Here is a 17,999-nt window from a genome sequence, read left to right as displayed (position 1 = left end):
ATTAAAAGAAATTCTTTTTTTAATAGGAGCGAGGTATGCAGTGGAAATAATAGTTTTTGTAATTTGGTGTAAGGGTCATATCCTTAACACCAATTTAAGGGTCAACTTTTTTGTTGTTGAAATTATAATTTTGACAAGATGATAAAATAATTAGAATGACCCCAAGTCTGCCACTCTGATGGTGTAGTTATTTGGTTATCATTGCATAATTTTCTCCTGCTAGTTCATCCCCCAAGTTGGTTTTCCAAAGCCCCAACATAAATGGCTACCTGGTAGTTCTGAGTTCCAGGATCATGTCTTTCACATTATATGCCCTCTTACAGTACCCAGAACCATGCCCTGCATGCAGAAGGTGCTTAATATGTGCTTGAGCAATGAATATATAAATGAAGTTCTTTTGGAAGAGACCTGGGAATACTTCTTTTGTTAGAAGTAAAGATGAATAGATACCTCAACGCTGGGACGTCAAGAACGACAGTCCCGTGCAGAAGTGGAGAGAAGCAGCAGACAGCACGGGAAAAGGCAGTAGAGGCAGCACAGAAATGAAGCCCAAGGAAATGAAGGCAAACTGGGACCCGGAAACTAAAGACAGGGGCAAGTCAGGGAAGGGGATGATGTCATCAGAACAACAACAGAGGAAGATAGTTTTGGCAGCAGCTTTTGAATAGACGTTGAAGAAAAAAAATGAGAGAGAGGGGAAAAAGGAAACGGGAAAAGGAAGTCTGCTCAGCACGCAGGATGACATTGTGGTGGGAGGAGAGCTTCCTGTCACAGCTTGATGTTTGCAACATCTGGTCACCTCTTATAACAAGGAAACTTTAGAAACTGGAGCCTTCTCAAGCAACTGGGTTAGAATATGTACGGATTCCACGGCCGTTAACAGTGCTGGCAGACAGGCACATCCGAAGAAAGAAAAAAATATAGACGGAAGACAACTGTGTCTCTTACACTGAGAACACTCCCACTAGTTTTCCAATGTAAGTATTCATATTTGGAAAAGTATCTGCTTTACGTGTTTTGGGAATTTATTAGTTTTGTATTAAAATTAAAGTGTTGTAAATTTTCTCTTAATTCAATGACCTCGAATGGCGAAATAGCTAAGAAATTTGCAAAGAAAACAGTTGTTTCCAAAGCTAATGATTTTCATGAACCATTTTTCTGTCGCATTGTTTAATTTTTGCGAGATTCCATACCTTGCTTCATTTACAGTATTGGCCAGTTTTCCACAACGCAATTGTGCCCTCTAGCGTTTCTTAGTATTTAACGATGGCTACTTTGGAGTTTTAGAAAGTGGTCACAGGTAGAACTGACTTGAGTAGGGAAAATAGTAAGGATTTCCACCTTATCATTTGTATCAGTCAGTAGAAGTGTGGCTATGTTATGGTAACAAATCAACCCCCGAAATTCAGTGGCTAAAAACACAATTTTTTTTCCTCACAGAAGGTCCAATGCAGGCTGGCCAGGCCTGTCTACAAGCAGCATCTTGAGAATCCAGGCTTCCTGATCTTGTGAACTCTGCCACCGTGTCAGCTGCCAGACTCAACAGGACAGGGAAACAGATGGAGGGGGCCCACTGGCTTTCACCTGCTCCATCTTGGAAGGGACACATGTCACCCTGCTACTTTCCACTGGCCAGAACTAATCCCCAGCCCAATGGCAAGGTGGCCTGGAGGGTGGGAGAGGCAACTAAGATCTCACATGCCACGTAGCGCAGCCAAAAAAAAAAAAAAAAAAAAAAGAGCAGCTGGGAAGGAACATATTAGAATATTAGAAATTCTAGCTGTGTTATTCTGGGAAATATTTTTGATTTGAAGTTTTCCATTAGGAGATTATTCTATCAAAAAGAGAATAACAAGAGCAATTTTGATGTTCATAATTCTTCATTTTTGACACTCAAAATTAAATATCCCCTTTTGTATAATGGCAGAAGTGTAGCGACAGACTTCTGTATTACAATTTCTGTTCTGATTGACTTTTGTATAAAATAAAATGTCCCTTGCTCCCCTGTTCTTTGAGAGAACTATCCTCCTTCTCCTGCATCTCTTCCTTGGATGTTTAAGTTATGATTTTTATTGTAATTACTTCTTTCCAACTTTAATTTGGATATATTGGAAAGCTGTTCCCCAAACTGTTGTCCTTACTGACATCCCATCTTGGGGACGTATATTGCATTTATTTATGAAATTTTACAAATTTTGTCTATTACTAGGAAAAATATATTTAAGGAAACTTTATAGTTACTTATTAAGTATTGAGCTTGATGGCTCTTCTCTTGATTTTCTTTATTGTGGTAAAATATATACAACACAAAATTTACCACTTTAACCATTTTTAAGTGTCTAAGTACATTCACTTTGTTGTGCAATCATCACCACTATTTATCTCTGGAACTTTTTCATCATTCTGAACTCACACTGTACCCATTAAAAACTAGCTCCCCATTCCCTCCTCCCCCCCAGCCCTGGCAACCAGCATTCTACTTTCTGTTTCTATGAATTTGACTACTTTGGGTACCTCGTATAACTGGAATCATACAATATTTGTCATTCTGTGTCTGGCTTATTTCACTTAGCATGTTTTCAAGATTCAGCCATGTTGTAACATGTATTAGTACTTCATTCCTTTTTAAGGCTGAATAGTATCTCATTGTATGTTTATACCACATTTTGTTTATCCATTCATAATGGCTCATCTTTGACAATATCACATTAATTTTGTTGAGTCAGTAAATCATTAATACATCTTTTGAGAGTCTTCTATAATCTCTAGCACATCTTGATTAGAGAGACATAAAACTGTTCAACCCTTGGTCATCTGTGTCCTCTCAGACTGTATATCTGAAATATCTTGCTATTTCTACCTTTTGTTAGGTCTTCTGGCAAGGCTCCACTTTTCAAAGGAAGTTTTCTTCTGGGGATAATCAACCATAGTATTTGGCTTCCAGTATGAGCATGTTCCATCATTAAGCTTTTCCTTTTCTACTTCAATATTTAAGAGACTAGTTTTTAAAGTTATCTTAAATATGGAGATGCTGTAGAGTGACAGATACTTCATCTCTGGCTTCACCATATTTCTAAAAGTCTTCGTCATAATTCTAGTTTTATAATTTTATTGTTAATAATATTATTAACTCTCATAGAATAATAATAGCTACTAGGCACTGTTCTAAGTACCTGATACACACAGGACATGATGATACTGGCTTCTGAAATAGAAAACAGGAGGAAAAGCAGGGTAGAAAGAGGGAAAATGATAACTCAAGTTTTGGACGTGTTGGCTTTGAGGTGTTGGAGGAAAGTCGGTGTCTTGTGTAAGAGAGCAGGCAGGAGATGTGAATTTGTATCAGGACTCAGGAGCACTGCTGCGGCTGGAGGGGGATTTAGGAATGAATAATATGTAGGGAAGAGCTGAAGCTGTGGAACAAGTGAGATTTCTAAGGGAGAGAGAGAATGCAGAGGGTCCACTTAGCCCAGCAGCAGCCAGGAGCTGAGCCGGATTGAAGAGCAGGAATTAGCCAGGCAGGAAGGCAGGAAGGGACATCTCGGGTGATGGTCTGGAGCCTGCATGGCCCCTGGTGGCTCTGTTCTACTTTCCGTCTCCATGAATCTGACTACCTGGGTACTTCATATAAGTGGAATCATGCATATTTACCATGGGAGCAGGGAGGAGTGGTTCTTATCCTGGCTGTGCATCCAAATCACCTGAGGAGCTTTGCAAAACTACCCCAGAGCCAGAGATTCTGAGTCACAGGGTCTGAGATAGGCTTCAAAAAAAAACAAGTGAGAACATTGTTGTGGAAGAAGACCAGAGGAGGACAGCGTCCTGTAAGCTCAAGGAGGTGAGGCTGCAGGGAGGGGACAACGGTGACAAAGAAGGGAGAGGAATGGGGCACCCACTGGGCCTGACAAACCATGCTTATCAGGAGCTTCAGTGGGGCAGTTTCCATAGAGGGATGAGGGGAGAATAATTGTCCTCTGGGACACTGAGAGACACCGGGATCAGAATTACGGGTAGAAAGAGAAGGATTCAAGGCTGGGGGGAAATGCAGATAATGATGAGGTAGAAGGGATGGAAATGGAGGGACTGGATGCCTGGTAGCTTGGGTTTTCTAAGAGAAGCTGCAGGCACATTCACTGGAGGCCACTGCTGGGTGTGTTAAGCCGTGGGGATAACACAGGCTTGAGGCTCAAACTGCAGCCCTGCCATTCCCCCACTCTGAGATCTCTGTGCCTCAGGCTTCTCATCTGTAAAATGGGTATTTAATTTAATTTAATTTGTTTATTTTAAAATGGGGATTCTAAATACTCTTTTCTGCCCTATAGGACCGCTGTGAAGGTTATGATGAGTTAGTACATGTAATACTCTTAGGACAGCACCTGGAGGACTCAGGTGTGTTCTGTGCTACGGAGGCGGGGGTTGGTGGCTGGGTATCCTCGGAGGGGATTAGAAAAAGAAACATCCAGAGGAGAGAGGTTGTTTTGGTTTGAAAACCACTGCCCTTTGGTGGAATGAATTTAGGATTGACAGTGTTGACACAAGGACTTTGATCCCGCCTTTGGCAAAGTATCGCTGTGGTTTGGGCCGAGTCCCTTACCTTCTTTGGGTGGCAGTTTTCTCCTTGGTGAAACGCGTGGGCTGCTCTCTGGCACCCCTGGTTCAGGTTCGCAGAGTGTGGGATTCCCAGCACAGCCGCGCAGCACCTTTCGAGGTTCGCGGGTGCCACCCTGTGGTAGAAACGGATAGTGTTGTCAACAGGCTCCGCGAGGCTGAAGACCCAGGGACCCAGCTTTCTAGATGGGTTTTTATTATATACAGAAAAATCTCTCCAGGGACAAGGGACCCTATCCAGGGTGGGAGTGCTCTCTTATTAGCATAAATGGAGCATGAGTTGGACATGGCACAGTAGCCAGAATTTCATCATGGCCATGATGAATAACTTAACACATGTGAATAATTTATAGCGTGCTCAGCCCATTGGAGCAAGAGGGCCAATAACACTAGCTAAAACTTGGAATCTGTTTACTTCAGTGCATTTTTTCGTTGTTGAAACAGTGACCTCGAAAATGACCCCATCTTCATAGTTAGGCCTATCTCACGAGTTTCCCAGTAGAGTTGTAAATCTGCTCTGTGTGTGTGCTGTTTCTGGCCCGGCATTTGTTGAGCTGAGAGAAGTCAAGGTCACTCTGCCATGAGCCCCAGCAGCCTCTTCTGTCTCTAAAGGATTTTTAAATGACTGATTAGTAATATTGCAGAACCAGCTGTATGATTCAGAAAGGTTATTGAGACAAAATCTTCTGGGAATGGCCTTGGCTTATGAATTTCCTGCCATGGGCAGAGAGAGTGTCTGCAACAAAGGCTGTCAGGAAACAAATATAATAAAATGATAATAGACCGGAGGGAGGTTCTCTGTCATTTTGCAAATTTTTGAACCCTGGAAGCACAAAAGCCATGCCTCTGGTTTGGGACTGCATATATCTGCTCCCTAGGTTTAATCCCACTTTTTTTTTTCCCAGCAAAACTTCAGACTGAAATTTTACCGTCCAAAGAGCTAGCTTCAAAAGTTGCTCAGGGGACTTCCCTGGTGGCGCAGTGGATAAGACTCTGCACTCCCAATGCAGGGGGCCTGGGTTCGATCCCTGGACAGGGAACTAGATCCCACATGCATGATGCAACTAAGGAGCTTGTGTGCCGCAACTAATGAGCCCACATGCCACAACTAAGGAGCCCAAGTGCTGCAGCTAAGGAGCCCTGGAGCCACAACTAAGGAGCCCGCTTGCCACAACTAAGACCTAGTGCAACTACATAAATAAGTAAATATTAAAAAAAAGATTGAGACTAGGAAGCTGGAAGGGAATCCCGAGGGCGGAGCCCAGAGAGGAATAAGGGTTGTGTGGGGTAAGGATGTGCAGAGTGGAGTGGGGGGCCGTGGTGGGTAGAAAACGAGAAAACGAAGCGAAAAGAGGGGTGGGGCTGAACAAGGCAGGGCCCTGGGCGACTGTCACTCAGAACCGCGGGGGGCGGGCGGGGTAGGAGGACAAGAACCAGACCAGCAGTCTGGGGGGAGGGTAATCTGCTTTCCTTAACTGAAGGAAGTTGCGGCCCAGACACCACCCCTCCTTCTCCACGCTGTTGGTCCCCCAAGTCCCCGCGGCGTGGCGAGGGGGTAAAGCAGAGCTCCAGAGTCCGGTGCCCGTAGTGATTTACCTTCGCGGGAGGCTGAAGAGGCTCCAGCCCGAGCTCCTCCCGCCGCCGGCTCAACGTCCAGAGTGGGATGAGGCGCCCTCCGGCCTCCTCCCCCTCGCCACTTCCCAAAAAAAAAAAAAAAAAAAAAAAGATTGCTCAGAATATCTCCTGTTCCTTTATATTGGGTTGGCCAAAAAGTTCGTTCGGGGTTTTCTGTAACATCCTGAGGAAACAAACGAACTTTTTGGCCAACCCAATATTTGGGTCATTTTATTCCCTCTATAAAGAAATTCGTGGATTAAAAACTATAGCATCCTGGGAGTTCCCTGGTGGCCAAGTGGTTAGCATTCTAAGCTTTCACTGCTGTGGCCTGGGTTCAATCCCTGGTTGGGGAACTGAGATCCTGCAAGTGGTGCGGTATGGCCAAAACAAACAAACAAACAAACAACACCCCTCAACCCCCCCCAAACCAGATAGTATCCAAAAATTGTTACAGGCTGATATCAAATCAATCACCCACTTTTGTAGTTCCATAGGTCAATCCTGTCAACCTACCCTTTAATTCCTTGTCCCTCAGTCTCAGATCTAACTTCCCAGGCAAATGTAGTACACCCTGAGAAATTTAAACTCTCTACTCCCATCTGTAAAAGGTTAGGATATTTATACTCATTCATATTTCCTTCTCATTTCACAACAAAAGGTGTGCACCCTCCACTCGTGTTCTGGGTCCTATGACCTCTTACCTCCTACCTATACATCAACTATCATCCTCTTCTGTATTCTCAGCTTCTCAGCATATAATCATGTGTAAGTGATTCACATCTTTAAACAAAGATGCAAACTTGATCCTATTCTCCACTTCAGTTACTGTCTTGGGTCTCTGCTCCTGGTCTGAGCCGACCTTCTTAACAGGGCAGGTATGTTATCTTTCTGCATTTCCATGTATGAGAATAATTCCTCAGATGACAGTCATAAGGCTTCCAACTCAGCCATGATAGTGAAGCTACTCTGCTAAAATGACCACGGCCAGATTCAGTGGTTGCTTTTCTGAGCCCTCTTACATACTCACATGTAACGATGGCAGAACAACCAGATCCTCACGCTGTGACTTCCTTTCCTGAACAACCTGAGATCATTTTCTCTACTAATTACATGTCTCAAAGGGGTGATCTGATATTTCTAATGACATTTCATTCATGAAGGTCAGAGGGTCACATGTTAGTTACTGGGCTAGATGTCAAAATATAGAATTCAGCACTGGTTTCCACTTTGGTTTACAGTAAATTCTGCACATCATGTGCCCACTTAACATCAAAATGTCTGTCATCTTTCATAAGGATACAAGGACAATAAAAGTTAAAGCACTTATTTAAAAAACCCATTTCACACCGCTGACCACCTTCATCTTTTAACTCTCTCCTCCTGGCTTCAATGACACCAGACTTCTTTTTCCTCTTTAGAAATTCCTTCTCAGTTTCTTTTTTAGGCTTATGTGTGTGTGTGTGTGTGTGTGTGTGTGCAATGCTTATGATTTATCAAACCCCTACTAAATGCACACATTATCTCCTTTAATCCTCAAACAACCTTATAAGGTAGGTGTTTTTCATTTCCATTTTATGTGAGGAAGCCAAGACTCAGAGAGGTTAAATAACTCTGAGTAACATAATCAAACCCAGGGTCATCTGCCTTGAGGTTAAGTTCTTACCCTCTGATGTTATAGCGCCGCTTCAACTTTAACACACCTGAAGGCCATCACACATGCTATTCTCTTTTACTGCAATGTTCTTAACCGCATTTGGCTCCTTCTCATACTTCATGCCTCAGCCTAATTGCCATCTCTTCAGAGGAACTTTCCTGATCATCTGATCTGTAGAAGTCTTTCTCTCTTTAGTTTTTCTCCATCACACCATCCTCTATAATTATTTTGTGTTTGCTTGGTTATTGTCTGTCTGCCCCCCTAAGAAATAAGGTCATTGAAGTCAAGTCACTTGTCCAGGGTCACCATGAACATTTGCACAGGTTGTGGACTGTATAAGGGTGCCTAGTTGAGGTAAGTGAATGGGCTAAAATCTGCCTTTACTTACCCACCAGAAGGGTTGTCTTAAAAAAAAAATTGTCCAAAGATATCATCCAGGCTGGCAGTGGATGTGATTTTGCCTATCTTGTTCAATAGTTTATATACAGAGCCTAGAACAGTGACTGGTGTGTATTGGACTTTCATAAAATATTTAATGAATGGAAGGGAGTAATGTAGCTGCAGGACTGGTTTATACTAGAAAATAACCAAGGAGTCCTTAATAAATTAAAAGTCTTCCAATGAGTTTCATTATACGTAGAGTAAAATCAAAATTCTTTTTTTTTTTTTTTTTTTTGCCGTGCCACGAGGCATGTGGGATATTAGTTGCCCAACCAGGGATTGAACACGTGCCCCCTGCAGTGGAAGTTTGGAGTCTTAACCACTGGATCACCAGGGAAGTCTCCAGATCAAAATTCTTTGCATGGCCCATTGCATAGCACCCTTCTGATTGTGATGAAAAACTGCAGTAGTTCTAACCTACTTCACAAAAGACAACCTTCCAGGTATCTTTTGATAATCAAATTCATGATAAGTCCAGAGCCCACACATTACACAAGGAATGCTGTTTCCTGCTATATTTCAACTTGCATGAAGGGATAGTCTGTATTTCTTTTTCTTTATTTCTTTTTTCATTTTTGGCCACACCGCAAGGCATGCAGGTTTTTAGTTCCCTGACCAGGGATGGAACCTGTGTCCCCTGCAGTGAGAGCACGGAGTCTTAACCAATGGACTGCCAGGAAGTCCCAATATTCTGTATCTTAGGACTCAGCTGAAGATGCCTTGAACACTTGCATTTTCTCCCTATTATAGGATGGCTTTTGATGGGACTCTTCACACACAAAAAAATACCTAGTAACATTAGTTCACTCAGGTCTTGTGATTCCAATCAAATTTCCCTGGGAATGTTTCCTTGTCCATTTTGATTAGAATAGCCACTTACATGGGAATTCTGTACCAATTCTGGAATTTCTTTGACCCTTTCTTTGACAGCTATCTCGAACCACTTGGACCCTTACGGTACATAATTCCTCCTTAGGTGTCCACTGTAGCTTTCTCTTTGTGGATGACCCAGCTCTTCTACTAGATTCTCATCCTCATCGAATTCCATTCCAGCAGTCACATAACCATCTGCTTCTGTCTGACTTTTTACTGTGTTCTTGCCCTTATCCATTTTTACAAGGGTTGCCCACCAATGCAGGGGAGACTGATCCCAGTGGTAATAGTAATTCAGCAACTGTGGAAGAATCACCTCCCTTCAAGCTCCCTGGGCAGATGAGGTTTTTTTCTGATTCTGAAGGTGACTGGGAATTCATTGCCTGATGACTAACTTCCTCTTTTGTAATGTGATAGGAGGGGAAGCAAGGCAAAAATCTCAACCTCTAAACTCCCTGTGAGGCTTTAATAAGATGTGTTTATAAAGGAACAATTTTAGAACACCAAACCAAGCCAAACAAAATCCCAGGGCCAGCCAAAGTTTTCGATTTTTCCTTGTTCACTCATCCGGAAAAGTAAGTGGCAGCCGTGGTGTTTGGCGTGGCCAGGATGGCCTTAGCTAACATTAAGAACATGTGATTTCTCCTAGTCCATATTTCTGGTTAGTCCTGCTTGAACATACACACGCCTCTTAAATGCTATGCATTCAGAGCTTCAGATCTGGAACAAGTGTGATGACCTCCGAGGCCCTCATTAGCTTGCCTACTAACTTTAGGAAATTTGGGCAGTGGGATGAGCACTGGCCCCCTCTAAGCCTCAACCACAGGAAGCGTGGGGTGGAGAGACCGCTTTCCTACGGCCCGTTACTCGGAATACTTGCTTGAACCAAATGGAAACCATCTGGCCAAGTGGATTTATCGTCATGGGCTAACAACACTGTATATTTTCATGCAGATTTAAAGGGCTAGGTTTCTGAAAAAATTTAAAAAATGGCACTTTAATCCACTTAAGCCATTTGTTACTTATTTCAGTTTGCGGTAGATATTTTATTTTTTTGGCCACACTGCGGGGCTTGTGGGATCTCAGTTCCCCAACCAGGGATTGAACCCGGGCCCTTAACAGTGAAAGCACCAAGCCCTAACCGCTGGACCGTCAGGGAATTCCTGAGGTAGATATTGTAGATCAAATTAAAAGTGATCATTTTCCTTTTTAAGTATATTTGGCCCCTCAATATTGCTGCTTTTCGAAAGTGTCTCTGACCATTCTCAACACAAATAGTAAGATGATGATAAAAATGCTAAGAAGAAGTAGGCATCTTTCTAATTCCATGAGTAAATTTTCTACCCAAAGTGTTTCTGGCAGAGGATTCCATTTTATATAGTAACAACATTTTAGACAGTCTGGAAACAGCCTAGATTACCTGGTGTAATAATAACTATCAGTTATTAAGCATAGAATGCATGCTCTGCTAAATATATGTGCTAAGTCTTTTACATGAGCTATAGCTCATTTAATCTGTATACTGTGAATACAGGGTAGTTACCAGTTTTATTTTACAGATAAAGAAACTAAAGTTTGGAGGAACAGAGTAACTTGCGTCAGGCAGGATGGATGAAAAGCAGGAAAGTGGGACCTGAACCAAGGTCTGTCTGACTCTAAACATGTACTCTGCCTGCCGTGTGCAAGAGTGATAATTATGTTTATTTTTTCTTGGCTCAAAGCAGCCAGGGCATTAAAATAAATCCTAAACTTGTGAAATAATGACAATTGCTTTGTAGGTATGTTATACTGTGTAATTATCATGCTTATATTATGTAAGGTGTGTATTATTGTGACCGTTTCACAGATATGGAACTGAATCTCAGAGATAATTTATCACACAATTATTGATTGAATCACATGCAAACCCAGATCGGTCCTGGCTCACAAATCTCTTCCTGGGAGCTTGTTAGATGCAGAATCTCAGGGCCCCTCCCCCTCCCTCACCTGTTGAATCAGAATCTGCATATTATGAATTTTGTAAAGTTGCAGGATACAAAATTAATGCACAAAAATCTCTTGCATTCCTACACAGTAATGATGAAAAATCTGAAAGAGAAATTAAGGAAACACTCCCATTTACCACTGCAACAAAGAGAATAAAATACCTAGGAATAAACCTACCTAGGGAGATAAAAGACCTGTATGCAGAAAACTATGACACTGATGAAAGAAATTAAAGACAATACAAACAGGTGGAGAGATATACCATGTTCTTGGATTAGAAGAATCAATATTGTGAAAATGACTATACCCCCCAAAGCGATCTACATATTCAATGCAATCCCTATCAAATTACCAATGGCATTTTTTACAGAACTAGAACAAAAAAATCTTAAAATTTGTATAGAGGCACAAAAGACCCTGAATAGCCAAGGCAGTCTTGAGGGAAAAAAACAAAGCTGGAGGAATCAGACTCCCTGACTTCAGACTATACTACAAAGCTACAGTAATCAAGACAATATGGTACTGGCACACAAACAGAAATATAGATAAATGGAACAGGATAGAAAGCCCAGAGATAAACCCATGCACCTATGGTCAACTATGACAAAGGAGGCAAGGATATACAATGGAGAAAAGACCGTCTCTTCAATAAGTGGTGCTGGGAAAACTGGACAGCTACATGTAAAAGAATGAAATTAGAACACTCCCTAACCCCATACACAAAAATAAACTCAAAATGGATTAGAGACCTAAATGTAAGACTGGACACTATAAAACTCTTAGAGGAAAACATAGGAAGAACACTCTTTGACATAAATCACAGCAAGATCTTTTTTGATCCACCTCCTAGAGTAATGGAAATAAAAACAAAAATAAACAAATGGGACACAATGAACCTCAAAAGTTTTTGCAAAGCAAAGGAAACTACAAACAAGACGAAAAGACAACCCTCAGAATGGGAGAAGATATTTGCAAACGAATCAATGGACAAAGAATTAATCTCCAAAATATATAAACAGCTCATGCAGCTCAATATTAAAAAAACAAACAACCCAATCAAAAAATGGGCAGAAGACTTAAATAGACATTTCTCCAAAGAAGACATACAAATGGCTAAGAAGCACATGAAAAGCTGCTCAATATCACTAATTATTAGAGAAATGCAAATCAAAACTACAATGAGTATCACCTCACACCAGTTCAAATGGGCATCATCAGAAAATCTACAAACAACAAATGCTGGAGAGGGTGTGGAGAAAAGGGAACCCTCTTGCACTGTTGGTGGAAATGTAAATTGATACAGCCACTATGGAGAACAGTATGGAGGTTCCTTAAAAAACTAAAAATAGAATTACCATATGACCCAGCAATCCCACTACTGGGCATATACCCAGAGAAAACCATAATTCAAAAAGACACATGCACCCCAATGTTCACTGCAGCACTATTTACAATAACCAGATCATGGAAGCAACCTAAATGCCCACCAACAGACAAATGTATAAAGAAGATGTGGTACATATATACAATGGAATATTACTCAGCCATAAAAAGGAACGAAATTGGGTCATTTGTAGAGATGTGAATGGACCTAGAGACTGTCATACAGAGTGAGGTGAGTCAGAAGGAGAAAAACAATATTGTATATTAACGCATATATGTGGAACCTAGAAAAATGGTACAGATGAACCGGTTTTCAGGGCAGAAATAAAGAGACAGATGTAGAGAACAAACGTATAGACACCAAGGGGGGAAAGTGGTGGGGGTGGTGGTGGGATGAATTGGGTGATTGGGATGGACATGTATACACTGATGTGTATAAAATGGATGACTAATAAAAACCTGCTATATAAAAAAATAAAATAAAATTTAAAAATTTAAAAAAAAAGGAAGAAGTAAACTATCCTTATTTACATGACATGATTCTTTACATAGAAAAGCTTACATAAATCCAAAAAATAATTCCTAAGACTAATAAGTGAATTCAGCAAGGTCACAGAATATAAGATTAACATAAAAACCCAAATATACTAACAATGATCATGTAGAAGCTGAAATTAAAACAACACAATTTACAATTGCTCAAAAAAATTGTATATAAATCTAATAAAACAGGAATGGGAGTAATATGATGAAAATCCTGATGAAAGAAATCAAAGATCTAAATAAGTAAGAGATATACCATTCTCATGGGCTGAAAGACTCAACAAGGATGTCAATTCTTCCAAATTAATACAATTCCTATCAAAATTCCAGCAAGACTTTTTCTTTGGTAGATAAGTTTATTCTAAAATTCACATGGAAAGGCAAAGGAACTAAAAGAGCTAAAAGAATCTTGAAGTTCTTTTTCCTGTTATTTTTCTGACTCTATTAAGGAAATTTTTATTTCTTGAATCTAGTAATTTAAAAAATCGGGGCTTCCCTGGTGGAGCGGTGGTTGAGAGTACGCCTGCCGATGCAGGGGACGTGGGTTGGTGCCCCGGGCCAGGAAGATCTCACACGCCCGCGGAGCGGCTAGGCCCGTGAGCCATGGCCGCTGAGCCTGCACGTCCGGAGCCTGTGCTCCGCAACGGGAGAGGCCACAAAAGTGAGAGGCCCGCGTACCGCAAAAAAAAAAAAAAAAATTGGAACGTGAAAAAAAAAAAAGAATCTGCATTTTAACAAGATTCCCAGGTGATTAGTGTGCCCGTTAATGTTTGGAATTAGATTACATAGAGATTTTGAAAGCTACCTGAAGTCTCCCTCCTCTGCCTCCCCCCCCATTTTTTCTCCTTAATCTGTTAAAATAACCAAAAAAAAAAAAAAAAAAATCTGTTCAGTTGCTGTCACTCACCAATACTTCACAAACACGGTCTCATTTAAGCCTCATAACAACTCCACAGTGTCAATACTATCATCCTCACTTACAAGTAAGGAAATTGAGTCTTGGGGAGAACAGAGTGCTAATGTAGGAACCAGAAAAAGTAATATAATTCCTCTCAGGTGAAATTAAGGTTCAAAATAGTATAAAATACTGCTTCTTTTTTTTTTTTTTTTTTTTTTTTTTGCAGTACGCGGGCCTCTCACTGTTGTGGCCTCTCCCGTTGCGGAGCACAGGCTCCGGACGCGCAGGCTCAGTGGCCATGGCTCATGGGCCCAGCTGCTCCAAGGCATGTGGGATCTTACGGGACCGGGGCACGAACCCGTGTCCCCTGCATCGGAAGGTGGACTCTCACCACTGCACCACCAGGGAAGCCCCAATACTGCTTCTTTTGATTTTCCTTTTAACTAATGTTTAATAATAAAAAAGCTGAAAATTGTAGCTATTTGTTGAGTACTCATAATTTACTAAGCACTACACTAAGTGCCTTACCTTATCTAAATATGTAAAACTATTATATAAATGGAATTTATTCTCTCTGACAAGTAGACAAATATCATGGAAGCATTTGGCTTGTTTATCACAAACTAATGGGTTAAAAGAAGGAATGATAACTGTTGATTAACTGTTATCAGCAAGACCATCTGACCATCAGTCAACGGCTCAGTCAGGTGTGGGGTTCCCTCCAAGGGACATTTGGAACCATACAGCAGCCCTTTAAGGTTGTCACAGTGCATGGGAGGTACAACTGGCATTTAGTGTCTTGGGATGAGGGATGCTAAATGCTCTGTCAAGTATGGATTCCAACACAACCAAATATCATCCCTCCCCAAATGCCACTGGTACTCTCCTTGAGGAATGGAGACCTTTACCACAGTTTTTGTGTTTATAAAACAAGACTCAACCTTGGAGAGAACTGTACTAATGATTTCCGTTCCCAAAGACTTAACACGTTCCGCTACCAAATCATTGTGATAAACCCACTAGGACACAGATATACTGAGAACCTGGGGGCTGTGAGGCCATCAGAAATGATTTAATGGTCAGAGAGACCACCTGGATAAATCTCTTCTCCACCTACCTAGACTTCCACCGCCTCTCTCAGACAGGAAACTTCCGCTTCCTCGCCACCCTGGCCGGTGTTGGAGAATCAGGCACAGCCGGGTCCCACCCATTCCTGGGAAGAGGCGCGACCAGTTTGAGCGTAAGCCTCGGATCCCACTTCGGCAGGTTTTCCTAGCGGGTGGGGCTACGTGCTTGAGCTCACCCTTCCTGCTTCACTTCCTACTGTAGGAGTTCCTGCCCGAGCCCCAGGCTAAAAGGCGAAGGTCAGGAGCCGGGCCAGAGGCAGCTGAAAGTGATGGATCTCGTGCTGTTTTGCAGGTTGCTCTGGCACCTGGAATGCAGGCGTTTCCAACTGGCCTTTCCTGGCGCTGCAGCAGTTCCATCTACCCTTGGATTTGCAGGTGAAACGGGCAGCTATGTATGGGGAAAGCGGTTGGAAGCTGCACTTTACCCTCAGGCCTAAGCCTTTCTCCAGACCTGCTTTAAAGAGAATTTATGTTAACGGCTTGCTTAGCTATTAATAAGGAGCCACTGTCTTTCCTTCTGTGTTCCTTCCCACTGCGCATGCTCATGCTCGTCAGCGAGCCTGGGAAAGGAGCTGGGGGAAGGTGGAGGAGGGCTGCACAGAGGGGCAGCTGAACCTTGAGCACGTTCAGTCGCAGTAGTAGCTGCCATGTCCATGAAGTGCCTACACTGTTCTCAGCACTTTTATTTACATTATCTTCTTTCCTCAAAACAACTCTGATAGGTCTTGTTCCTGATGTGGAAGGAGAAACTTTGAGACATTAGTAACTTGTCCAGGGCTACTTAATTATTAGATACAAGAGTTGGAATTCAAATAGTTTTCTGTAGTCCAAAGACATTAAACATTTTTAAATTAAAAGACAAAGCTGGGCTTCCCTGGTGGTGCAGTGGTTAAGAATCTGCCTGCCAATGCAGGGGACAAGGGTTTGAGCCCTGGTCCAGGAAGGTCCCACATGCCCGGGAGTAACTAAACCCGTGCGCCACAACTACTGAGCCTGTGCTCTAGAGACCACAAACTACAACTACTGAGCCCGGGTGCCACAACTACTGAACCTGCGATCTAGAGCCCGTGCTCCACAACAAGAGAAGGCGTGGCGATGAAAAGTCTGCGCACCACAACCAAGAGTAGCCCCCGCTCTCCCACAACTAGAGAAAAGCCTGCTTGCAACTAGAGAAAAGCCTGCTTGCAGCACCCAACACAGCCCAAAATAAAATAAATAATAAAGAAATAAAATTAAAAAATAAAAAGACAAAGCAATTTCTTCCATGTTTTATGATACAGATTTATCAACAAAGCACTTTTTTGTGAGTTTATGAGTAGATCCTGTTGACTGAAATAAGAACACATGATGCAAAAGTTGTGAATTAAGTTTTATTCAGGGACCTTACTGAGGACTATAGCTCGGGACACAGGCTCTCAAGTAAACTCTGAGGAACTTCTCTGAAGAGGTGAGGGAGGAGCCAGGTTATAGATGAATTTTTTTGCTGGGAAAAACATATAGTCCAGCATAAAAGGATAACTGCTAATCCCAATGAACAGACAACTCAAATGAATGATTTTAGTGTTTTTCTAAGTATGGGAAGATGCAAGAATCTGGGGTCACTGAAAATTTTCCTTAGATAAGTATCTTATCTAGGGACTGGTATATTCAAAGCACAGAATGCTTTCTGTTTTTCTCTCCATCCTGAATTCCCCTCAGGATGCACTGTCGGTGGCTGACTGCAGTGACTAATGGCTTGATCCCTGTAGAACTGGAATGGCAAGCAACATTTTTTTCTTTACAATCCAAAGCTGTATTTTGAGAAAAAAATACATGGTTTCTGGTAGCTTCCCTAGGAATGTAGGCCGCTCTGTCTCTGGCAAGAATGTGGATCAGGTTCCTAAATTTTCCCAACACTTTCAACTGTGCCATCTGCACGTCTGGGATCTAAAGCATATGTATTTTCCTCCATTCAACAACACAGAAGACTGGCATTTTAGTTATTTGTCACTATGAATTGATTGCAATTCAGCCTTTGCCAGAGTTTGCTTGTGACATCTGATAAGAGAGAGAAAGAGAAAGGAAGAATATGAAAAAAGATTTGTGGGAATTGTGTTTATCTGTTGTTCCAGGGTCTCCAAGTTATTGGACTGTATTATCTTAGGTAATCAGAGGATAATGTTCTTGAATCTCTGTGTGTGTGTGTGTTTGTGTGAGTGTGTGTGTGTGTAATCACAGTTCCTTTAAAAATATCATTATAGGAGTAACAAAACAATGCTGTTAGGCTAATCTGTCATTTTACTAATTTCTAGGGCTGCTTTAATTGCTCTTGCAGAAATGACAGGTGTCCCTTTCTGTTCTCACTGTTTAGGGTCTGTTTCACAAAATTGGATGTTTGAGGGGGGAAGACTTTTTTTTTGGCCTCTCCCCAACCAGTGATCGAACCTGTACCCTCGGCAGTGAAAGCACGGAGTCCTAACCACTGGACCACCGGGGAAGTCCCAATGGAGGAAAACTTCCTTTTCAGATACAGAAGGCTGGTTCTTCAGTCAAGGTATACAAATGTCCAGGCTTTTACAGTGTATGAATAATTATCCATTATATTATTCCATGTATTTATATAAGGATCCCTTTGAGACATTCCTGCTGGAGTCTAGTTCACCTTTATGGAAGAATTCATGTGCCTTATTCTATTTGGAAGTGAGACTTCATACTAAATATCTTTGCTTTATTGTTTTGGTTCCCAGAAAACTCATGGCCAAATGAGTACTTGACTATATTGCTTAATTAATTCCAGATGCTATGTATACATATTGTTCCTTAAAAATTACATTAAAAATTTTAATTGTCAGCTTGTGTCTTAATATTTGTAAGTTATCTAAAACACCCT

At 41.7% G+C, this 17,999-nt stretch overlaps 1 long non-coding RNA gene across 1 annotated transcript; it reads left to right on the top strand.

Moving 5' to 3' along the window:
* The first annotated feature begins 644 nt into the window (after positions 1-644).
* LOC309814629 lies at positions 645-2,009 on the top strand. Its single transcript, XR_014295727.1, has 2 exons — positions 645-977; positions 1,441-2,009. It is a non-coding gene; the product is annotated as an uncharacterized lncRNA (long non-coding RNA).
* The last annotated feature ends 15,990 nt before the right edge of the window (positions 2,010-17,999 follow it).

Source organism: Mesoplodon mirus (assembly GCF_964341445.2).
Source record: "Mesoplodon mirus genome assembly, chromosome: 13".
NCBI lineage: Eukaryota > Metazoa > Chordata > Mammalia > Artiodactyla > Ziphiidae > Mesoplodon > Mesoplodon mirus.
This window is presented reverse-complemented; position numbering and strand designations above follow the sequence as displayed.